Source organism: Dermochelys coriacea, chromosome 3 (assembly GCF_009764565.3).
Source record: "Dermochelys coriacea isolate rDerCor1 chromosome 3, rDerCor1.pri.v4, whole genome shotgun sequence".
Classification (NCBI taxonomy): domain Eukaryota; kingdom Metazoa; phylum Chordata; order Testudines; family Dermochelyidae; genus Dermochelys; species Dermochelys coriacea.
In genome coordinates, this window is record NC_050070.1 from 83,251,864 (window position 1) to 83,277,185 (window position 25,322).

Here is a 25,322-nt window from a genome sequence, read left to right on the forward strand (position 1 = left end):
GTATTCATTATGAAGATGTCTTCAAATGATACACAACAGTGATGGACAAGCCTCAGAAGGTCCATTAGTTCTTTTCAGATAAGAATTCAAGAGTTTGGATAATTATCTGAACTTTTCTCCCCTACATTCTCCTTTCCCACTTCCACCTGCATTCCTTTTTGGGGGTGCAATTGTCACAAGACCAGATGAGAAGGGGTTTAGTGCAATAGCTCGGAGGAGGGGATTTTGCTGGGGAAAGTTGCTTCTCACAGGGAAGGTCTGGTAATGGGAGAGGCTGGAGACTAGATAAAGTAGAAATAGACAATTGAGGACTAACATAACCAAACTGATCCAGATTGAAATTCAGGTTTGAGGGGACCGGCAATAATTTAGCTTGGTTATATTTGATAAGCTCGTCTCTAGGCCTATATAAACTCTAGCGATACTCACATTAGCGTTTCTGTAACACCTTCACTTCAAAGATCATAAAGGAGTATATAAACCTTAATGAAGCAAGCCTGGAAAAAATAAAATGTGATCATGTAATTAAAAGACTGTATCATTATGGATATGCACTAAGGGGGCTGAATTAAGGTGGCAACCTTAATTCTGGCATTTCCTAACTTTTGAGCACTTCACTTTGCAACCTAGACATTCTTTTAACATAGCTTTTTGTGTGTGTGCGTGCACCCCTCCCCCCCATTCTCAGAATCACTAAGGGGCAGACTGGGAACGTCTTGCTCACACCGATAAACAGTTGCTCAAAGGATCAGGCTAATTGAAGTTAGTGAGAATACTCCTGTAACTGCTCCCCATTGTGAGCAACGGATTCCACTTTGGCCCTTAGATATTTAAAAAGTGGTTCTGGCTATCTAACATCATTGAAGGGATTGTAATATTTCTTTCATGAAGCATGGCAAACTATCAGCCAATAAAACACCAACCAATCAATAGTCCAATTGATTTGCAATTAGCAGCGAAAGAGTCATTAAAAGAAAGCAAGAAAGAAAACAAAACACTGGAGCAATGCTGAATAATTTTTCCCAGCCCTGTTTCAGCAGTTTTCCCTCTGGTTTGCTAGGGAATAAGAGAGCACAGCATCCTAAAGAGAACAGAGAAGAACAATTTTTGTGCTGCTCAGCACACTGCAGCCAGGATGTTCTTGTGCTGTCATTTCAGACAACATTTACTGCCTTGTGTACTATTCTAAGCATTCCCTGATTGCTTACATAATCTAATGTGAAACTACTTTACTGAGTAAATAAATTCTTAACACCAGCCTGCCCTAGTTTGATGTACAACTCCCACTCGCCCCTGCATTACATGAGCCCACAAAATGGAATACAACTCCAGCGACCCTTGCCCTCTGAAATGTAGGTCTACTCAAACAAATTGCAATGATTAATGGGTACGTATATTTGGGGCCCAATCCTATCATGTTAAAGTCTACGCACCTAGCACAGTTTTAGCACTATACATGTAATAAATAGTAATAGTAGAGTGCAATACTTCCATTGACTGTAGTGGGAAGAAGATTGGGCCCTTCCCCCACAGACTATACATGCACATACACTGTTGGCCTAATTCTGCTGGTGTGCTGGTTTTACACTAGTGTAACTCCAATGATTTCAGAGGAGTTACTCCCAGTTTACAACCTGAGATGAGATCAGCCTCTATGTTTCTTACCATTAATCTTAGAAACATGGAATGACAGCTGCCTACAGCTGGCAGCCCCATGCCTGCTATTTCACTATAACATCTTATCATGCAGCTTTAAATTGGGGGCTTATTGGATTGGATTCAAAGAGAAAATAGTAAAGAATTAATTAATTAATAAATAGCATTTCTGTTAGGAACCAGCAGTACTTTTACATTTTGGAAAAGTAAGAATTACTAAGGAACAGATTCTGAGCTGGTATAGATAGTTGTATTTCTACATTTACAGAAAACAGGTACTCTACTTCAGATATACTGAAGATACATGGAGATTTTATCTTCATGTTCAAGCTATACAAGTTATTATAACCATGATTTAAATCATATTTAAAATCATGTTTTATAATTAAAACAGTGATATAATCAATAAGAAGATAATTTATTAATTAAATCCTAAAACAAGAAAAATATATAACCTTTATATATTACTAAAGTACATTTTGCTATAAAGGATTACATGGTACCATAACAGACCATAATACCACTGCTATGTTGCAGTAAGACGGGGGTGGGCAAACTTTTTGGCCCGAGGGCCACATTGGGGTTGCAAAACCGTATGGAGGGCCAGGTAGGGAAGGCTGTGCCTCCCCAAAAGCCTGGTTCCCAACCCCATCCGCCCCCTCCCACTTCCCGCCCCCTGACTGCCCCCCTCAGAACCCCTCACCCATCCAACCTCCCATGCTCCTTGTCCCCTGACTGCCCCCTCCTGGGACCCCCACCCCAACCACCCCCCGGGACCCCACCCCCTATTGAACCCCTCGTCCCCTGACTGCCTCTACCCCAATCCACACTCCCACCCCCTGACAGGTCCCCCGGGACTCCCATGCCTATCTAACCCCAAACTTCCTCATCCCCTGACCGCCCCCCCCCCACCGAACCTCCGCCCCATCCAACCACCCCCGACAGGCCCCCTGGGACTTCCACACTTATCCAACCCCCCTCCCACTCCCTGTCCCCGACTGCCCCCCCGGGACTCCTCACCCCAACCCCAGCCCCCTTACCATGCCACTCAGAGCAGCACTGGGGGGAGGGATAGCTCAGTGGTTTGAGCATTGGCCTGCTAAACCCAAGGTTGTGAGTTCAATCCTTGAGGGGGCCATTTAGGGGTGGGGCAAAAACTGGGGATTGGTCCTGCTTTGAGCAGGGGATTGGACTAGATGACCTCCTGAGGTCCCTTCCAACCCTTATATTCTCTGATTCTATGTCTGGAGCCGTGCTGCCCTGCAGGAGAGCACAGCCCTGCCACCCAGAGTGCTGACAGCGTGGCTATGGGGGAGGGGGGACAGTGGGGGAAGGGCTGGGGAGCAAGCCTTCCCGGCCGGGAGCTCAAGAACTGGGCAGGATGGTCCCGCAGGCTGTAGTTTGCTCACTTCTGCAGTAAGAAGATGAAATCCTGGTTCCATTGAATTCAGTGACAACACTCCCATTGACATCATGTAGACCAGGATTTCATTCAGAGTGTTTAGAGCCTTTTATTAGAAGATCTCAAAACTTTTTACAAATATTAACTAAAATGTAACTACCCTGCAGGCCTGTTGTGAAGCATTTTCCAGTTGGGTAAACCAGGGCAAAGAGAGGTGAAGTGATTTGCTCACACTCATTCAGTAAACCAGCAAGCAAAGAAAGGGATTAGAACCTTGGAATATTGATTTTCAGGTCCCTGCTCAAACTACTACAACTTAACCACAGGAAAAGCACCCATTGCATTAACAAACTGAGAAACATATTAAGGCTAACACAAAACAGTAGATACATACTATGAATAGTTAGTCAAACAAATACCATACAATATACTAAAAGTCACCTGATGCTCATGTTTACTACAGTCAGACAATCCAGTTGTAGCTTGAATTAATTTTCTAAGCAGATATACTACTTTCACTTTTCAGAAGTGTTATGATACTTTCCCTCCCAACCACCACCGCCAATCACTATTTCCTGTTTTGTAAGGTATTTTTACTTTACATTTAGCTTGGTGACAACTGTTTTGTTTATCTAGAAACCCTACACTAAAAAAATAACCACCACCAAACCCATACCCAGTTGGCTTGTACACTACAGCATATACGTCTTGAGCAATATATTTATAGGATTTTGCTTATTAAATATCGGCTTTCACAGTTTAGACCTTCTTTTAAAAACCATACATCAAAATTATTGTTGAGTGGTGTTTTTTTTTTACCTTTCCAATTGGCAGCTAGGAGAAAAAACACTTCTCAGTAATCTCATAGACTCGTTAGAATTCATAAGAACCAGGTAGCTGAGAGCTTTCAGACACTATATGGAGACTAGCTAGTAGTCACAAAGCTCAGCCCAGTATAACTGCAACAGTGCTCCCCTGGGGTGAATTTCTCTCCTGTATGGATAGGGTTATCCTATTTCAGGTTCCCAAAAAGAGGATCCTGTGCGGGTTGGGGGGGCAGAGCTGGGGGAAGGGAAGCTGGAGGGAGGGTACTGTTGGGGGGCACTGGAGGGGTACCTGTGGTGAGGGTACTCACTGGAGGTTGGGGACAGTGTCGCTCCCTGTCAGTAGGGCAGGGTGGCTGACACAACCCTGGGATGCAGCAACAAGCATCAGTTAGCATCTCCCTGCAAAACCTTCCTCAGGGCTGGGAGTCAGGCCTGGGTGGGCGGGATCCAGCAGCTCTGGCTGCAGGGGAAAGGACCAACTGGGACTCTTTCTGAGCTACAGCATCTGCTCTGCAAAAATCCAGGACATTTCCTGTTATTTGAAAAATTCGCCAGGACAGAGGCCCAAAAAGAGGCCGTGTCTGGAAAAACCAGGACATATGATAACCCTATGTATGGAGAGCTAGCAAATGGCCTATAGAACAGTTAAATCCAACTTAAACCTTCAAAACAAGCTTAAGTGGGACTTAAGTGGTGATTAGGATCTCATGCTGGCCCTCTGAAAGGAGTGAATGTTTTCCATGATGCACAGAGCTGGTAACCACTTGCTGCCTGAGATCTTCAGCATTTTCATTCTTTCTGTGTCTAGATCCAAGCTGACAATACACATTCCCTCCTACAGCAAACATACTTGGAATGTCTTCCACTTAGGGACACCTTTGTAAACTGCATGGGTACAGACATTCCATCAGCTAAATCAGCAGAAAAAAGGTAAGATAAAAATGAAAGGCACAAAGAAAATGCATCTGGAGAAGAGAGAACACACCAATGCAAAGGGAGAGACCTCAAAAGCCAAAATCATTAAGTCACCAGCTATATCCTTTTACTTAGCACAACATCCTATTATGATTCCACTGATTAACGCTATTGTCAGATTAAGCTTCTCATCCACTACATCAAGGAATGCTCACTGACCTATAGCTTGAATCGCCTATTGACTTTTGAGGGTTTACTGGTATGTGAGCTATCAGAGAGGACAAATGGACTGTTAATCTTCTCTGGAAAAGAGCTCTCTTTTAGGCTTCTTTCCCCTGCCAAATGCTGCATTTGCTCAGCCTAAAACATTTAACACCTCTTTTTATGCCCTGCTACGCCCAGGTGATGAGTGTGGTGTGTTCTGCTCTAAATGTGCTAGGCCTTCCAATTTTATACTTGAAAGTGTCCAGAAACTTCTTTGGTTTCAAGTCATATTCATATCCTCTCCTGAATAATTTCAAAAAGTATTTAATGGAATGTTATCAATATTAACATTGTTCCCCCACCAATGAAAAGGAAGATGATTATTACACAGAAAATATTTGTACGTATCACCTCAGCTCTGATGCCTACAATTCACTCAATAGCAGCTAGGCAGTAGGTAGTAATGATGCTTCTACTTATTCAGCTATTCAGGATAATTTCACTGTTTACGTTGTCCTCCCCCCTCTTTTATTTGTCTCTCGCTGTCTCATCACATGGCTATATTATAAGATCTTTGGGGCAGGGACTTGTGTATAGTGCCTGGCACAACTGGGTCTTAATCCCCAATAGAGGCCTCCATGTGCTACCAGAAGAAAAACAACAATGATCATAGATTGAAATATCCATTATGTTTCTATAGGAGATTTAAAAATGCTTTACAAAAGTCTGATCTAAACTGAAGTGGGATTGGATAGGACATATTCAGGATGCCCATAATCAGACAAAAGAGGTTCCCTGCTATGTGCACTTCTTGTATCATCTTGAATCCCAAAGGAATATTTACTGTACTGCACTGTATTTCATATGGGGACCAATGCAATCAATGTCATCTTTATGCCCCAAATTGCTTGGCTCAAGCTATTTTTTTCCCCATACAGTTTATCACTTTTCTCAAGATTTCTTGACTCCTTTTTCATCCCCCAAGAAGAGAAGTTTGTAATCAGATTCTCATACCTCATTCGGACATATCCTCCATGTTTGCAGAGAGTCTGCAAGAGTCCATGGCTCGGTGCCATCTACAGTACATAATGAATGGAGCCTCGGGAATATCTGGACTGATTTCATACTTTATTAATTTCATTTTCCAGAATTGATTCGTGTAACTTTCCTTTATTTTGAACTCTCTCATAGATTGCCCTGAGTTAGCGTTCCTTGCTGTGCTCTCAGGTTGCACCACTTTCCCCCCTGATTCTGTAACCTCCACACACATATCAGGGAGCTCTGCCTTTTCTAACAGTCACCAGCTAGAAAAATAACCATGTCAAGCTTTTTACTGCCCCCAAATTAACACACACAACCTGATAGTGATAATCACTGTATGCAAATGTCACTCTTCACCCTCTTCTACTGCACTTCTTCACCTAGCAATAAATAAAGCTCTGTTCGCAGCTGGAGATGCAGGGGTGAGCACACAACATGATCAGTCACTTCCAATAGACCTTATTCCTTAGAATTTTCATTTAGCTGGTAAAATACAAACACACGTCAGCCTTGGAGCAATCAATGATGAACTAACCAGGTGTGTAAATGAAGACAGAGAAATTTGGTTAAAGAAAGAAGATCAAAAATGACAAACCCAAATAGATCTTGAAAAGAGAAGTGTAAAAAAACAAAAACTGGGATTTTAAATATGTCCAAGAACAAAAATCACTGCAGTGTCTTTTTTTTTTTAAAGGAATATTTGAAAGCCCAAGGGAAGCTTTTTATTGAGAGGAATACTGTCCATCAGGGTAACCCCATCCTATTTGAGGAAATAGCTAATGCTTTCCTGGGTGTGGGGGCTTTAATCTCATAGACCTGTGCCAGGAAACTTAATCAAACCCTGCTTGACCTTGAAAACAAGATTAAGTGTTTAATCTAATCTGCAAGCACAATACTCTGAAGAAACAGGGCTGGAATTGAGGCACTTAAATCAACCTTTGATAATATAGTAACCCAGAGGACAGCTGCTTCTTTATTCTTTGCCAGACATAACGTTCCACCTTTATGATAATCAGCTTGGCCACATGCTGGCCCAGTAGATAGAAATAACTCAAGGGGAACACACTTTTATTCTGCCTTTGGACTGAAATATCAAATGTTTCTTTAATCTCCCATGAAGTTCAGGAAAAAAACTGTTAGTTTGAAACCTCATAAAGCATATAGATTTGTTAGGTCTACACTGCTTCAAACTGATCACTCTTTGTTTGGCCTGCTGGCTTTCCTCACCAATAGGGTGGTTGGTTTAACAGTTCAACCCAAAGGGCCACTTTCCCTCAGGATCTACCTAGGAGATTACTTTATGGGCATAGAGTCTGATGTACACACCACATTGTGGTCTATGCAGCCTGAAAACACAAATAAAGCTCTCTCCGCTTAGCTTCAATTAATCTCTGGCACGAGATGTGTCTCTGCTTCATCATTTTAGAGGTTAATCTGGGCTGAAAAGCTGTGCATCTATACAGAGGGACTGCTCACATCAGAAACTGCTCACCCTTGTGAGTGAGGGCTCCGTATTATCAGCACGGTACTCCACGAGCGGCCTCATTGAAGTCCATGAAAGAACTATCCAGTGTGAGCGAGGGTATTCCAAGCTAGCCCTTACATTTCAGTCTCCTCGGGGAACACTCTCCTATGAAGTCTTTGCTGAAACTCTGAGGGACAATGAGGTTGAGCTGAGACGGATGATGTGGCAGCTGAACTCGGAACTACCTCCCTTTTGTTAAAAGCTGAGTCTTATGGCCAGCGCAGAGAGAGAAGAGAGAAGAAATTGGTGTCTCACAGCCTTCCTTCCCTGGCTCCTCACATTGTCTATAGATTTTGCCCAAGAAGGACAAATGGTTCCTGTGTGTCACTGACTCCCTAATGTGTATTGCTAAATATAAAATCTCTGTTCCTGCAGAGAGGAATATTAAAAACAATTCCAAATTAATTACAATAAATCAGCAACCTCAACCCTTAGCCCTTCTTCTCTCATTTTGCAGGTGTTTTCCTTCCTCAGGGAAGGGAGGGATTATTCTGCTCTTGCCTTCTTGCAGATTGTACATCGACTATACTTCTTTTAGTCTGGAAACTGAAAGAGGATCTACTGCACTTCTACATTAGTTCTTATCCTCTTAAAGAAATACAATGGGCCTGATCCTCAGAGCGGGTGAATCAGTGGAGCTCTACTGATGTGAATAAAGCTATAATGATTTACATTAGCTGGGAATCTGGCCCCTTGTGCGTGCTGAGGTGGACAGGATGGTTGAGAGGATTGTTGCTACAATATGGAAGTTTTAAAAGAGCTGCGTACTGCAAAAAAAAATTCACAAATATCTGAGAATTTTACTTCCTCAAAAAGAACGAGGAACTACGTGTGGAACTTTAGAGACTAACAAATTTATCTGAGCATAAGCTTTCGTGGTCTAAAACCCACTTCATCATTTTAGCCCATGAAAGCTTATGCTCAAATAAATTTGTTAGTCTCTTAGGTGCCACAAGTACTCCTTTTCTTTTTGCTGATACAGACTAACACGGCTGCTAGTCTGAAACCTCTTCCCAGGAAGGTTCTTGTGAACAGAAAAAGCATTAGAGGTGGGCAAAATTTTTAAGTTGAAACCTTTTTTGCCAAAAAAATGCAGATTCAGGTCAACTGAAACATTTGCAAATTTGTCAGGTTTTTTTTTAAAAAACAAACAAAAAAGACCCTAAACAAACCAAAAAATCAAAATGTTTTGTTTTGACATTTTGACATTCATGACAATGAATGCTTCATTTTTTTTATTCACTTCATTTTAAAATTTTACCTCAATTTTATTTTACTTAAAAAAGGCTTAAAAAGTCAAATGAAACAAAATGTTTCATGCAGCCTACAACTTTTTTTTTTAACTTTTTAATTTTGCTGAAAAAATTGATTTTTTTTTATTCATCCACTGAATTGAAATATTGGTTTTACGCACAGCTCTCCTCAGTTGGATGTTTGTAGAAAATTAACACAAAATGATCATAAATAGAGTCTGAGAGTAATATTTGCCCCTGGACAGAGGCTAAAATGGCAATTAAGTGGTGCATATGCCCCTCTACACAGAGGTAAAGTATCACCAATACCAGTGCTCTATAGAGATGGATTACTACTTCTCTAGACCACAGCATGAGGTGTCTTTGCCCACAGCCCAAAGAAAAGTGTACTGGCTTTTTTAAGGTTGTTAGGTTTTATTTGTCTTCATAAATAAACCCAAGAGACTCAGGAAATTCTCACTTGTGCCTAGGCATTTCAGCATGTACAATTCTATAACAAATGGTTTGAGAATACTGGGCTATGTTACACACCTTTAGGAAAGCATTTATTTTCTCCAAGCGCACTGAGTAATGAAACATGCATATGTGAGGCATAATCCACCATTGCTTTACTCCAGTGAAACCAATGGCGTAACACTGACAGAAAACTGAAGTAACAAAGTGGCACGAGGCCTGTATTTTGTACACCATTTGTATGGCTCAATACAACTCAGCCGTAAAGAATTGCTAATGGTCTTTAGTGTTTCACACGTGCAATAACTTACTGATGAGCAGCTCGATTTCAAGATATGAACAGGGGCTATTACTATGAACTAGCTATTACTATGAACAGGAGCCATTTACCGAAATAGGGTAACAAAAATGTCCTACTACTTTGTCTAGCTGAAGCTTGTGACTGCCCTATCCTGGGCTTCTTTGTTTCTGCCCTAGCAGGAAGTGTGTCCCAGGAAACTAATGACTGCATCCAGTGTGAACAGGAATTGTGGCATTCCTCCACTTCCTGGAGGACTTACGCTATAGCACTTCTTCCCTTTCTAAAAATTTTCTGCCTTAACTAAAACTTCATTAAACTATCATATTATTGCCAATACAATAACTAACAACTCTTTGTGTTACTTTAACACAACCCTACCATGTCTCAATCGGTCTCGTAGGCTGTTTCAGCAATCTTCCTGATCTGCTGTATTGCAAACCCTCTTTAGTCGAATCCTTGTCTGTCATAGGTTGTTTAGTCTCATGGTCAGTAACAGAGTCAGCTTGTGAATTGTTTTCAACTTGTGTGTCTGCTCTTACTTTGCTTGTCTCAGCCAAGTTGTCAAGTATCTTGAGCAGTTGCTTGATTTCTTGGTAAGATTTTTGCCTTCAGCTGTGAAGCCTGTGTTCACTGAATATGGTGAAGGGACTCCCCTTTGATCACTGTAGTTCTGACTGGCCAGTGCCCATCTTGCCAAATTTGTTTAACACAATTGCCACCATTTCTTTGATGTCACTATACATCTGTGTCCAGAATACACCTTCTTTAGCTGCCCTTTTTGATTTGGTCATTACCAGGTGCTCTTCATGTATTCATCCCAATATTTTCCTTCTCATTATCTCTTGAAAATCACTCCTGAGAGCACTGGAAGCTTATTTTTATAGTGGGAATATGCAGGTATGGAAGTGTTGGTTTTTTCCCCTCCTTTACTTATAGTTCGTATCACTTCTTGCAGCATTTAATCTTTAGTTGTTTCTGTCTCCAGTTCATCTAATATGTCTGGAGATACCTGTGCACATGATAAAAAGCATCACATGCTGTATGTCTATGGCTTGCTCCAGATCATCAGCCTGTGTATTGTCAAATAGAGACAATCCTGAGAGTGCGTCTGCCATTATTAAGCAGTATCCAGGTTGGAACACCAAGTCACATCATACTTCTGTATTGACCAAAGTAGTCACTGTGTCCTTGGTGGTGCTTCTCCAAGCCCCTTTTGGTGTATTGCAATCAGAGGTTTGTGATCAGTTTCTGCTTTGAAACTACAACTGTTGAGAAAAAGCGATAAAATCTTGTATATCTGTATGTGAGACCTAGTGACTCTTTTTCAGTGTGTGTGTGTGTGTGTGTGTCTCATCTCTGCGACTGCATAGCCCTAGATGCATATGAGACTGGCAACCAATCAGATCCATGATGTGATAGCTCTGCTCCCACTTCTCCTTTTGAGGCATCTGTGGAGAGTTTGATGAGTCAAAACATTGAAGCACTGGAACTGATTGACAGAATGTGTTTTACATTACTGAACTCCCTTTCATGCTCTGGCATCCATGCCCATTCATTGACCTTCAGGAGGAGATGTATTAGGTGAGTTGTGAGAGCTCTATAGTTGAGTATGAACTTGCTGACATAATTCAACATGCTTGGCAGCCTTTGAATTCCCTTTTATTTTCATATCTCAGTATGTTCAGTATTGCTTGAATCTTTCTGATTTGTCAGGCAAGATTCCTTTGGAGATCAATCTCTCTCCCATGTGTGTTTGAAATTGACGTTTGATTTTATTCAGTTTAAGGTTATGAGCTCTTGCAATTTCCAGTACTCTCCTCAGTCATTCCTGATGTTCAATGGCAGTGCTGCCCCAAAATATTAAGTCATCAATGTCCACTTTCATGCCTGCTAGACCCTCTAGCATTTGGCTCATTGTACAGTGAAATGCTTCCGGAGCCAAACATATTCTGAAAGGCAGTCTGAGGAAGCATTATCTGCCATATGGTATGTTGAATGTGCAGATCTTGGAGATCTTGCTGTCCATGGGGATCTGCCAAAATCCTGCTGATGCAGCTACATTGCTGAAGAATATGGCTCCTGCCAACTCAGACAACAGTTCACTTCTTGTGAGCAAGTGGAAGTGGGTTTTTTATATTTTTGTTCAGCTCCTTAGGGTCCATACACAACCCAGAATCCTCCTTATTTTTTCTCTACCGTTACGAAGATATGAACTCCATTTGTTGGTTCTTCTAGTACCATTTTCTGTCATGTTTTGCAGTTCTTGCCTCTTTCTTTTCATGTAGCATGTACCACAGAGTCTACATCTTTTCTTAACTGTATCTTGCTGGGAGGCATCCGTTTCCTGTGAATATATCTTCCTGTGATGCTATTAATATTTTCATAGCTGATCGTCTTCCTGTCTTCTTTATGCTATACAACCTCTTAAAGAGACCAAATACTCACGTGCATGTAGGCCCATGCCTGGTTGATTGCATCTGTGTGCGACCACAAACTCTTGTTTTTTCATTTTCCCTTTGTAGTTAAGTGTCGGTGTGCACTCTCCCAGCATTGGAATTGTTCCTCCATTATAGTCTTTCACAGACACTTTTGACTCTTCCACTTTTAAGGGCTCCTTACATCTCTCTATTTCAGTTTCCATTATTACATTTACTTGAACCCCATTGTCTATTTTGCATTGTCACATATGTGCCATTTGTGCACATTTTAATTAGCCAGTATTTTGAGTTTTCAGCCTCTTCTATCATTGGCCTTAAAATAGCTCTTCCTCTTCATTAAAGGAATTCCTATCTGCCCTTAATATATGCACTTTCCTGTTGTGCTGCACATTTTAGCTTAATTGTTGCATTTATTAATGTTCCTACATATTTGCCTGGGTGCTGGGCATTTCTTGTACTCATGCTGCCATTGGTTCCTGGTTGCTACATTATTGGCATTGGTTCCTGTTTTCTATGTTTCTGTAATTGGCTAATTTAATTTCTGTGAATTTTTCACTTGCTGGTTGAGCTGTAGCACTTGAAGTCATGAGCTTTCTTCCCTTCTCTAGGATTTTCATTTGTGTTTCTGTTTATTCTGCTGCTTCATCTATACCTCTCGCCCTTTCTAGTATTGATCCATCTTCTTTAGGAACCATTCACATATTTTCTCATTGTTGCATCCCAGGACAATCTGATCTTTAATGAGAGAGTCTTTTAATATTCCATATTCACAGGACTCACTTCTTAGTTGTATGTCTGTGACAAACTCCTCTGTTGTTTCCCCTTCATCCCTGTGTTCTTATCCTGACATCTTCTCAGAAGAACACTTTTTTAAGGAACATAATGATCCTGAAACATTTTGATTATTTCTGCAAAATTTTCCTCTCTCCCTCCCAACAGCCATCTGTATGGAGTGCATTGTGTACATCCAGGGCTTCTGTACCTGCCACTGTTAACAGCAGAGCAATCTTTTGCTCATCCTCCAGTTTATTTGCTGGTGTGGCTTTTATATCCAGCTCACATTGCTGTTTGAACTTTTTTCCAGATGTACTCAGCATTTCCTCTGATTCAGGTAAGGGAGTTGGAGGTACTTTCAGTTGCACAGGTTATGCTGTAGCAGCCATTGCAATGTTACCCTCTCTCTAGGTCTTCCAGCATGCTCTACCCTTCTCCTCCCCCGAACTCCTGGTACCAGGTAGTATCTCATTGGTGTGCAGAGACCAGTGCCAAGATAAACTCTTTATAATGAACAGAACTATGTACAGAAATGAGGTAACAATTCTTCTTACTGCTCGGTGCAGCTGCAGCCTGTAACTGCCCTGTCCTGGGCTGCTTTGTTTCTACCCTTCAGGAAGCGTGTCCCAGCAAACTGCATCTCATAAGTACAGGCAATATGACATTTCTATGCCTCCTGGAGGACCTTACTCCTCACCAAGACCCCTCTTAATCTCCAATCCTCCTTGAAATGTGTAATGTTCATGCTCCACCAGCATTAGATTATGGTGATAGAGGACAGTAAGTCTTACTACAACTTGCCATCTTTTAATTATAAACAAAGTGAAATCAGCTTTCTGAATAAAATGTGGAAGTTAAGCACTGTCATAGCCACCAGGGGGGAAAGGAGCTAATGAAAACAATGGCTGCTAGATGGGTTACTAGAATGGCTCCTTGCTTATTTTGCAAGGTTGCCCAGGAACAGATGTGATGAGGATATATTCAGGAGATGTAATCTACAGAGCCCTTGATGAAACATCTATGTGACACTGCATTTATTAAACCACCAACTGGTTCATTGTGGAGAGAAATCAGTTTATTCCCATCATAAAGACATGGTGCCTGACTGTGAGCTCAGATAGGTGGGAACACGTTGCTCAGCAGCTTGTCAAATCCACTACTGTGCAAACCTGCACGAACGCAGCACATCATTTTAAAAGATATGCTGTAGCAGTAGGCACTGGCTTGTCTGATGTTGGGCCTGGACCTGCGGAGGATACTGAACAAAGCATATGAAGTGAGTTGGGACTTTTCTACAGCACAGCAGAAAGAGCCAAAGAAGTTTGGCAAAAGTCCTTGGTGAGGTGCAGCCTGGAGTGGATACTGGGAGAAGCCAGAGTAGATCTTTGCACAGTCCCTCATAAATGGAGACCCTGCTCGGGGGGAGACTGCAGCTGAGCAGAGTGGATCCTCTTTGTCTAAAAGTGGGCAGAGCTGACTGACAGGAGGGGATGGCCAGGGATGCTGGAGGATGCACTGAAAGACCCAAGGCAGGGTGGCAATTTCACTGCCTGTGCCCTCCCTCATGATGGGGGCCCTATTGGCACAAGCATGCGCAGTGTAAGCCTCGAGGGTCTGCAAAAGTGAACGTTCTTTTGTCTAAAACATGACTATAGACCTATCAGTAAAGAATGATCCAAAGCCCAAGGAAATCAATGGGAGTTTTGCCACTAACTCCCGTGAGGTGTGGATCAGTCCCTCTATGAAAATGGTACCTTCCCACCCAACATAACATTCTTGCCCTCTTACAGCCTCACACATCCAACACAGCTATGAGAGAGTGAGCCAGATTCTCTTCTAGCTCACCCATCAACAAAACTGTTGGCTGAGTTCTGACTCCGCAATCTTTATTACTGGTGATGAATCATGTACAAAAGGAGATAGTTTGATTTTCAGATTTCAGGGTGAGTTTGCAATGCTGACAGACACATGAAAATCTTTTTGACTTGAAAAGTGAGCAAGTTTTATGCAGATGGAAAGAGGAAAAAATAAGGAACCCTGATGGGACATTTTCACAGACACTTTTCTGACTAACCACAGGAAAGGCTCTCCAACATACCAATATAAATAAACAAAAGAAAAAAACTGAATTTTCTGAAGAACCCTGGGATTCTAAAATGTTTCAAGGGTCAAAGGCCTGCTATCTTAGGACAAATGGAACTATAGCTGAATGGATCTTCTTTTTAACAATCACAAGTAATTTAGTTGTCTTGCTAGCTCTGTACTGGTGTCTCATCAACCGAGACTGCTGCTGCTAATTGTGTGAAAATTATGGTTAAGGCTAAGAGATCAATTGTTCATTGCAATATTTTTTCCCAATTTAATAACCTCAATTAATTAGAAATCATATGTGGAAATGTGGCAGGTAAATGTAACATTACCTGAAACAGCTGATATTATTATTGATATGATATTATTATAACACTAATGTTACTGCCTCTAATACTCCTGTTAATAAAAATGTCTATTAAGACACCGGTTAAAGTCTTGTAACAGTGAGTCAGTGGCCACCACTGTGAGGACAACTCAGCACAAACAGCTTGGGGATCTGTTCAGCAAGAAAGTAACCCATTCAAAGGGCCAAATTCATAACTCGCATAAGCAGACCAGACTTCGTAGAAGTCAGTCTAGTTGTGCTTGTATCTGATTACTGGGTCCTAAGTGTTTACATAAATATGTAAATCATATATAAATATACACGTTTGGTCAGTGCCATTTTCTCCTATGTCTATCTTGGGAGTGATAAATGCATGGACACCAGTTAATGCTACTTATTTATCTATATCACGGTAGTATCTGAATGCTGACAAACGTTAATGTTATCCTCATAGCATCCTTGTGAGGGAGGGAAGATTTATCATATCGGGAACTGAGGCCAGGTCTACACTACAAAACTACAATTTTGCTGATTTCACTGTGTCTACACTAGAGAGTCTTTTACCAGCCCAGCTGTTGGTTAGGGATCATGGCTCATCACACCCCTAATGGACACAGCTATGCTGGCAAAAGGCTTTTGTGTAGACCTAGCTCAAGTGACTTGCCCAACATCACAGAGGAAGTTTGTGGCTGAGCCAGGAATTGAACTCACATCCCAGAGCAAAGCATTAACTACAAAACTATTTCCCCCACATAGAGATTGGGAATTGAGGGAATGGAGAATATAGTGAAGCTTGTACAAGAGATCACCTTCCTTGGGTGATTTCCTATCCTGGCAGACTATACCCCACCCCCAAAAGTTATTCCATACAATCCTAGTGCAGCTCTGCCTGAGCCTTATTAAATAACCACTTCTTTTATGCAAACAATTTTTGTTGACAGGCTTAAAACAGGTTAAAGTGTAAGTGAAATGCATCTATACGGATTAGTAAGTTATAAGGGGAGACATTCCTTTCCTTTTTGTATGTAATTCCCATAAATGTCCGGAGCACATGTGGTCATAATTTGTATTCAAACCAAATTAAAATACAGAAGGTCAGAAATGATCAAAGGAATATTTTAAATGTTTTCCAGAAATGTTTCCATATCTCACCAACAGAAGTTGGTCCAATAAAAGCTATTACCTCACCCACCTTGTCTCTGTAATATCCTGGGACCGATATGGCTAAAACACTGCATGTAATAGTAATAATTGGCATTTAGATAGAGCTTTCATTAGGGCAGGTTAAAAATGGGAATTTTTTTCTGAAAAATAAAAAACAAAATTAAACAAGATGAAAATGTTTGTTTGGATGTTTTCCAGGTTTTTTGACAAAAAATTATTTGAAACAAAACCAAATTTGGGGGCTTCAGGTTTTTTCTTCCCTTTTGCTCCTTTCCCTCCCCTCCTTTTCTGGTGAAAAAAAGTGGGAAGAGAAAAGGAAAAAAGGGAAAGGAAGGGCAAGAACAAATCCCTTCCTTCCCCCCCAAAACTGATTTGATTTGAAATGAACATTTTCATTTTGAATCTTTCCACTGACAAATTGTTATATCATTAAGGAACAAGATTAAGCTAAAATCAATATCAATGCTAAAACTGAAACAAGAGTGTCCACACACTGTCCAAAGGCTGATTTAACTAGGTCAATTTCAAAAAGGACTTAGTTAAATTGATACAATTTTCTTGTGTAGACAAGGCCTGAGTGTCAGCAGCTCTCATTGCTTTCAGCAGGAGATGTGGGTGATCAGCACGTTTGAAAATCTGGCCTAAGATGTCTTATGTTGAGTGTTCAAAATTTAGGCATTAGTGACTTTCCCAAGGCCTTGGAAAGAATCAGAATTAATGCTGAATTGGGATTCTGGAGTTCCTGGCTCTCAGGCTACTGCTCAGACCATTTCTTTGCACAATCTTTGTCACTACTTGTTTAAAACCAGGTTTGAGGGTGGATCATGGACATTAAGATACACACTCCATCTCAAATTAATTGTACACTTGTTTCCTCTCACTTGCCCCACATTCTCTCTTTAACCCTTGTCTTTTCATGCAGAAACACACCCAGGTCGTGGACATCACTTTCAGATCTGCAGAGGTGAGCAGAAAAGCAGGGCACAGCATGCAAACCACAACCCCACCGGGCACGGTGAGCAAGAGACCAGCTCTGCAGAGAAGCAATTGGCCAGGCATAACTGTTGTATAGTATCTCCCGTTAAAGAAGATGGGTCAAGGCAGTCACTAAAAATGATGGTGTTGCTATTCCACATGGTTTGTGTTAGTATTTCAAGGTTCCCCACATGAACTGACAGACTGCTGTGTCAGCCAGCGCGTGCTCCATTATAATGTCAATGTCACTGTGTTCATTAGCATAATTCCGGGTAATAAGCTCATTTTAGAATTAGAAGGTAATTTAAAGTGATCACCATGGCTATTTGGAAAACACAGGGTGAAACAAAGCACAGCAACTCATGTGCAGACCTAACAAGGGAAGAGAACTCCCATTAAAAGCCTCTGTTCCAACTGGGTTCTTACCTTGATATGATTCATAGATGTGTGAATTAGGTTAACAAAAGCACTGCAATTATCTTCCACTGCAGTTACTGTAAAATGACTAGACTGCTGCTAATGCTGCTCCTGCTATTGCCAGGAACTGCTCCTTTAGCAGGTTGCTGAAATTCAGCAACTTGTGGTCCTTTCACTAATTAATTGCCATCCGAGTTCTTAAAACAGACCGAAACAATAACATTGTGATCAACCCCATTAACCTAATGACTTGATTTTCAGTTTAACACGGAGTTATCTTCAGCTAGTCTATTTGAAAAAATTATTTCTTCTCTTTTTGTAATTCCCACAAGAAAACAGTCTTTGGCGCAGACTCGTGCCAGAGTGCTGCTTATAGCCCCAGAAAGTGCCACAAAGAAGGAGCTTTGCATGCTCTTGGGGTTTTTTACTCTGCAGTGGGCAAATTCGATACAATAAAAAGACAGGCAACAAATAACATCCTGGAATGTGTAGCAGCTGCTGACAACACACCTGGGTGTAGGGTACACCATGTATGCCACAGCATTTAGCTTTCCGTTCCCTGGGAGCTGTATTTCTTATGGTGGGTTCTTATTTCTATAAGGCCTTTTATTAAGAGATCCCTACCGAAACTGGTCTTCCTTGATTAGTAATCATGTTGTGTATTATTAGAAGGACATAGTCTTCTTAAAAACACATGAATATATTGTGGCAGGGGTCATTGGATGGAGAAGAGGGTGGCCTGGTGGTTAGATCATGAGCCTGGGACTTGGAGAAACTCAAGTTTCTGGAGAACTGACATATCGTGGGTGATCTTGGGCAAATCACCCAGGTTTGGTGACTCTGTCTCTGTAAAATGGGGATAACAGTATTTCCCTACCTCCTACCAGTGTTGGGAGGGTAAATACATTAATGGTTGTGGGTGCTCGGATGCTAAGATAATGCGAGCCGTATAGATACCAAAGATAGATAGATCAGCCAGCGTGGGTATCAATTTCAAACACCCGTGACAACAAACAATGAGCTTGGGCCCAGTTTCCATCTATGTCCATGGGAGTTTCACCACGGAACCCACTGGGAGTGGGACCAGGCCCCAGGGATATGCAGAAAGGGCAATTTTAGATTAAAGTTTAGCAAACAGTTGGATGGTCTGAGCTAGAGGTTCATCAGAATCCCTCCTCAAGCCAGACAGATTGCATGCAGCTTCAGCTTTCATTGCATACATTTTGCATAGCTCTAATGAAAAAAGTGTTCAGGATTTCGCTTGAAAAACAATGTGGACTGGCTCAGTAGCAGCACTGCATTCCGCAGTGCGGAAGGTGTATCTCTGGCTGTGGTTTTCAAAGGTGCTCAAAATCCAGCTGAGTGGGAAGTGGCTGTCTAACTCTCTTAGCCTCGTTGAAAAATCTTGGCTTCTGTGTCTTCCACATTCCCCTGGCTGGGGCAGCTCAGCTGAGTTGTTGAAGCACTTTGCTAAGGCTGGTTTGGAGGAAGGTTGAAAAGCTGCTTGCTGCATGAGGACTGCTTGTCACCTGATGCTTGAAGTAGCAAGACTACAGATGGATATCCCCATAGAGAAGGAAGTGGTCTCCAAATTAAATGGGCTGGGCTGGACTGAGTGTAGGTAAGACAAGGAATAAGCTGCACTCTAATGTCTGGGCAAATTATCACCACAAAATTAAATCTAGACTCCCCACAAACACACAAATAATGCAAAAAAAAAAAAAAAAGCCACAGAATTGCAGCTATAAGCATGGTCTGTGATGTGTATAAGTGCAAATCTTAACCCATCCAAAATGGCTGTGGGGGAGGGGAGGGGGGACCCAAACTTTTTGCCACAAGAGTAAAAATCTCTGCACAATCCCCTTCAAACTCCTAAACTAAATCTGCACCTGACTGTCTTAGCCATAGCATAATGTGTCCCGCCACTTACTATAATAAGTGATCATTATAACAGTTAGCACCTTGGGCCTTAACTGAGATCAGGGCCCATTGTGTTAGACTCTGTGCAAACATGGAGTAAGTCAGTCCTTGCCCTGAAGAGCTCACCCTCTAAGTAGACAAGACAGACAGAGGGTTGGAGGAGAAAATGAGGCACAGTAGTGAAGTGACTAGCTCAAGGTCACCCAGCAAGTCAGTGATGGAGCTGGGAATGGAAGCCAGGTCTGTGGAGTCCCAGTCCAATGCTCTATCCACTAAATCAGGGTTGTCAAACTGGGGGTCATGACCCCTCAGGGGTTGCGAGGCTATTACACCGGGGGGGGGTCACAAGCTGTCAGCCTCCACCCCAAACCCCGCGTCACCTCCAGCATTTATAATGGAGTTAAACATATAAAAACGTGTTTTGAATTGATAAGGGGGGTCGCACTGAACGGCTTTCTGTGTGAAAGGAGTCACCAGTACAAAAGTTTGAGAACCACTGCACTAAATGACACTGAATTCCTGGTGATAGAGTGTATCTATCTCTAACATGAGGATAAAACACATGACCTGGCAGCCAGCAAAAATACCCCAAATAATGAAAATGTTGCCAACACCACAGGACACAGGATTAATTCAGCCAGAGGGAAGACACAAACAAGACTGACAAGTAAAAACCACTCTGATCAAAAGCATTACAAATTTTGGCAAGCACAAGAATCCTCTCTCAACAACTGCTCCCCTACAAGAAACACACTCCCAACTGGCATGTTCTAACCAAAACCAATACAAGGGCAGCCTTCAGCAGAGAATCTGGTGCAAATCTGTGCACACCTCTGAATGAAATGATTAATGGAGCAACTCCATCATGGAGGAGCCATAAAAGATTTCCTGTAGCCTGGCCAAATCTTGCAGGCCATCAATATCATTTGCATATACAACGCATTGTTTCACTACAGCACGAAGTACTAGGCTAACAGGAAACTTGGGAACAGGCCTTCCCTGTGTGCCCTCTCTGAAAGGAAACACACACCCAGCTTCAGTACTGAAAAGTATTCATGGACCTGAGGTGCATTGAGGCTCTGTGAAACCAAACCCGTGGCTTTGATTGTGATAGGAAAAGCAGGAGACGCTCAAGAGGGGACAGCAGGCAGTGAAAACCCAGGTGATCTGCAGGAAAGACGTGCTGAACCACTTGAACATACTTAGCAAAACCTCCTTGTCTGGATAGGCTGGGATCCTTGTATCTCCTGGTTTAGTGTGTGTTCTCTGACACACACAAGTTCTCACCACACTGCTATTACCCTTAGACCCGCTTCCCAGGCCACATAACCCTCCCCCAAAATCACCTTCCATGATGATCTTCTATTATGATCTATCTAGTGTAGGTTTTTCTAAAGAAGCCAACAGACACCAAGACCATTCAGACTTGCATAGGTTTGTCCTTTGTGGCCCTTGCCCTTGGCTACTCCCAGCTGCAGGTGCTTTTTCTTCTTTACTTCCTTCCTTCCAATTCTCTCTCTTGGTATTTAGGGAAGGCTTTTGCAAAAGGGTGAGATTTACACTGTGCTTTACAGTAGTCAGGCCTGGAGTCTTTCTAAGCTCTGCAGAGACATGGTGCCTTATACACTAAGGCCTCTTTACACCACTCAGCCAGCATAGAGAGGCATTAGTATAAAAGGGAATGAGATCCATGGGCTCTCTGCCTTCTTGCTATTGAGCTATTATCACGTATACTATTCACCTGAGCCAGACAAGGGACAGAGGCCTTATCTTGTGAAGTGCTTTGCATAGGGCTGTATTCACAGCGAGCACTGCATAAATAGAGTACACAGGGTACTAATGGAAAGTGGGGCAATGTAGGGAAGAGTCTGGCAACAGCCAGAGGGAAATGGATTGTCACAAGGCAGCCCTGTACTCTCAGGGATAGCTCATTATAGGGGTGTCCCTTGTTTTTACAAAGGCTAGAGCCTTTCTCAACTGTTTTGATCCCAGGGATGGGCTTGCTGCCTTCCTAAACTGTGCCAAGCAGATCTCAGGGACTGGAGCAGGTCCACGGACTGGTCATTGAGAATTTGCTCCTGGGTGACATAGCCATGGTACTCCATTGAATGTACTGGATTTACTCCTCACTGACATCAGAGTAATGACAGGAAAATCAGGCCCTGTATAAGCAAAAGAGTCACAGCACGTGACACCGAAATTCTGCCGGGGGCGGAAAGTGGCAGGTGCTGAACAGTGCACTGTAAGACTAGATGCCAGTTTAGGACCAGAGGTGAAGAAGAATCCCTTACCCAGCTGAAAAAGGAGGGGGAATTTACAGTAGGTAGAAACAGTGTAAGTTTGGCCAGCAATCAAGCAGGCTGGAATTAACACCCTCCCTCTTGCTGCCCTAAAACCATATTGAGACTTTGATTCAGTAAGGTCTTGCTCCTGGCAACCTTTTACTCCCGCAAGTAGGCCTCACTAACATCAGTGGGACTGCACATGCATGTAAGTGTTTGCAGGACTGGGCCCTAAAAGGGAAGAGTGCCACTTAGTCAATAATCAGGCATCACTCCAACGTGGAAGAGAAAAACTAGGCAAATATCAGGAACGTGGCAATATCTTAGTGTGCCAGGGCGCTGTTTTTTTTAAATAAACCATACCAAGTGATATGTATTTACATGCACTAGCCCCTCTTGGAGCACAGGCAATTAGTGCAGGTAACTCCCATTACCATTAAGGGAAGCCGTTCACATAAATCCCGGACACATTAATGGCCGACGAACCCCCTTTGTGTAGGATTTTGTGTTGCTGCATTTAGCAAGCACAGTGTAAATGTGGCTAACTTAATATGCAAATACATTCAAATATTTTCTGAGCCATGAGAGATAGTTACCAGGCACATCTCTCATTCATCGTTTATAGGGAAATAGATGGAGGCTGACAGATGAAATCAGGAGATAAACGTTATGAATATATTTTTTCTGTTGCAGTGGGGGAAAGGACATAGAGTCTCTTGCCTGTACATAAATAATGATAATAAATAGAGTTTCTCTCAGATGCTCTGTCTTCTGTTTAGTTCATTTTTGTGTGTCCTGGGTACCCACCTCCAAATCCTTGTTTCTTGCATTGCCATTCTGTCTTGGTTAAACTGGGCTTCCTCCCACCCACCCCCTGGGCAGTAGACTAATGCTCCGTAATTTTAACGGGTTACTCATTCAGGGTCTTATTGGTAACTTGGCAGCTTCCCAACTTGCATGAATGAAGCGGACCTGCCTTGGAAAGATGTGTCACCCCTCTTTAACCCTTTGGTTTCCTGACACCAAAAGCCAAGTGTATTTGATAATGGCCTTTGGAGTCAGGGAGGGAAAATAAAATAAAAAACTAACTCACTCTTACTTTTTTCTCCTGGGATTGTTTGACAGGGCACCAATGGAACAGTGTCAGAACAAAGTCAATGGTGCTGCATAGCAGAAGAAAACCAATTTTTGCACCAAGGAAACTTTTCAAATGTATTGGACAGTGTATTAACCCATCTCCTTAAACCCCTCAAGTCACTCAGGTAATAGATGCCTTACACACAAGGATGCCTTACACAGAGGTGTATCTGCCAAAGGGCACTGAGCTGTTCTTTATTTCCCTTTCACACCAACATGTCCCATTACATTTGTACTTAGTTCATTGGTTTACTTTTTGCTATGTTCCTCTCTCTTAAGGAAAAGTCCTAAATAACAACCTTTCCACAGGTTTAGGGTCAGGGTTTTTTAACCCACCCTAGGAATTTCAAAAGAGAATTATATCCCTGCTACTGAATTCAGTAGGAAAATTCAAAGAAATCTATAACAAGGATCTCATTATTTATTACCTTCTCTAGAACCTCACTGCTTTCATCCCTGTTAAATTCTCAAACTTGTGGGAAGACTCTGAACTCCTTCCAGGGATGTTCGAGCCCAGTCTGCATGTATAAACAGGGAAGAGAGGGCCTAGGAGAAGAACTAAATAATCATACTTTCCACCTGCTCAAGCAGTGGAGGTTCTCCAAGAACTTTACAGGTGATGCATGCTTTTTTTGTTTGGTGCTTAACTAAACCAGAAACCCAGTCCAGCATACTCAGGAATGAAGACTTAATATTCAACAATTCAGTCCTAATTTGCTCAGATACAATGGAGATCATCAGCAAAGAAGAAATATTGACCATATGCTCAGTCTCCAAACAATAATTTCATCATGCTACATGCCCTGCAATTTCTCCCTAGTTATCAGGCCCGGGCCCCCTTTCCTCCTTTGACAACTGCTTCCCATTTAAAACAAAAAAAAAACAAAAAACTATCCACTTTATTGTTAGGCCCAAGTATTATTTCTGGTGAAATTGGAGGAACCCTCACCCAGGATTTCTCTCTCTCCTGTTTCTTTTTTATTTCTATGCATATGTTCCCAGTGCCTCTCCTAAGAGCACCAGCATTTGTAAACTTGCGTTTAAATTTAATAAATGAAGCCATTTTATAAAAACATCCAAAAACCCCCAGTTGCTTTATCACATTTCGTCATCCTTTGGCTCCTTCTTTCTTTTCCCCTCCTGAAAGAGCTATCTATAAGGTGTTGGGTGCAGTATGAATACATTAGTCAGAGTGGATAAAATGTGCTTATGAGGACACTAGCAGGTTGGTTGGGAGGTGGCCTTTCTGGGATTGGAACACAGACTCAATGGTTCCATCAGTGGCACAGGTAGGTCAGGAAAAGTAGGTATGGATGCTGCCTGTGAACATGTGGATTTCTCAGTGGTTAGCCCAGCTTTACGTTTATACAGGTATATGAATCAAACCAAAACTTTTTCAGAAAAATGCCAGTGTATATAGAAATTTCTACAATGTTCTGCCCTATCCTCTTAGCCTCTCAAAACTCAGGCTGTGACAGACTCTGATGAGACTGCAATTGAATTACATCTCATATCTAATTACTGAGGTAATTTCAGAGAGGAAAGGGAGATTTCATATCAAGGAGGCCAGGGGGTCTGTCTTGAGGTTAAGGCACCACTAAGGACAGCTTGGCTTCATTCCCAGCTCTGCTACAGCCATCCTGAGGGAGCTTGGGCAAGTCACAATCTGTCTCACTCCCCAGCTATAAAATGGGAACACCACCACATGGTTTCTTGGCTCTTTATGCTGTAAGTTATTGGAGAGAGTTCCTCATTCAAACTACGGTCTAGCAAAATGGGTCCCTAATCTTGGTGGAAGCCTCCAGACATCTATTAATAACTATTAATAATAAATCCAACTGTGGAATTACACAGGGTCTGCGGCCTGGAATCTCACATCTTAGGGGAGTTGCTTGCCCTGTTTGAAGAATGATATAATGGGGTTATTTGAGGTGGAATGATCTTTCAAGGACTTCATATCACCAGGGATTTCTCCCTCATTGTTGGAAGTTGTCTCTCTCATTACGTAGAGTGGGATGAACGGGAAAGTGGGGGGGGGTGCAGTGGGAGTGCAGCATAAAGCCCTCTTGAAAACTGTTGTTGCCAAGCCAACCTGATCTTTTAAATGGAAATATCAGGGAGGCATTTCCCTCCAGGGACCCATCTTGCTGAAACACCTCTACTTTTCAAAAGCTAAAAGAAATATATGCTACAGCACAAAGGAGCTCTTCCTCACCTATCTC

At 42.1% G+C, this 25,322-nt stretch overlaps 1 protein-coding gene across 6 annotated transcripts in view; it reads right to left on the reverse strand.

The window, feature by feature from the left end:
• The window catches only part of SCML4 (Scm polycomb group protein like 4), a 111,143-nt gene that overhangs the window by 78,547 nt on the left and 7,274 nt on the right, over nucleotides 1–25,322 (reverse strand). For 2 of the 6 annotated variants that reach the window (XM_043510769.1, XM_043510766.1), the window contains exon 2: nucleotides 430–497. The exons of 1 other annotated variant lie outside the window; for it this stretch is intronic. The gene's annotated coding sequence lies outside the window, so the exon portion shown is untranslated. Of the gene's footprint in view, nucleotides 1–429; nucleotides 498–7,537; nucleotides 8,728–9,955; nucleotides 12,346–25,322 lie in introns of those variants that run through there. 3 more of the 6 variants (XM_043510767.1, XM_043510770.1, XM_043510768.1) reach the window with 3 other exon arrangements.